Source organism: Oncorhynchus clarkii, chromosome 12 (assembly GCF_045791955.1).
Source record: "Oncorhynchus clarkii lewisi isolate Uvic-CL-2024 chromosome 12, UVic_Ocla_1.0, whole genome shotgun sequence".
Lineage (NCBI taxonomy): Eukaryota > Metazoa > Chordata > Actinopteri > Salmoniformes > Salmonidae > Oncorhynchus > Oncorhynchus clarkii.
In genome coordinates this window covers 20,631,969-20,632,203 of record NC_092158.1, presented here as the reverse complement: position 1 = coordinate 20,632,203, position 235 = coordinate 20,631,969, and positions in this window count along the sequence as shown.

Sequence of the window (235 nt, the reverse complement as noted above, 5' to 3'; positions counted from 1 at the left end):
CTTTCATGTAGTACCCATCGTGGCAGAATCTGTTTCTTTAGTATGTATTACCTACATAGGTTACATCGTCTAAGCTATAGCGGGTAAATCTGTAGGATTGCTCAGAATAGCATTTATTTGTATTTTTGGGAAATGTTTTTAATGGCATAAGAGAAGAGTGAATGTAGCGCTGCAAACTGATTGAGGGTGCTGCCCTGGCTAAATCACTCAAGCCTTACCACGCCCACATTTCACA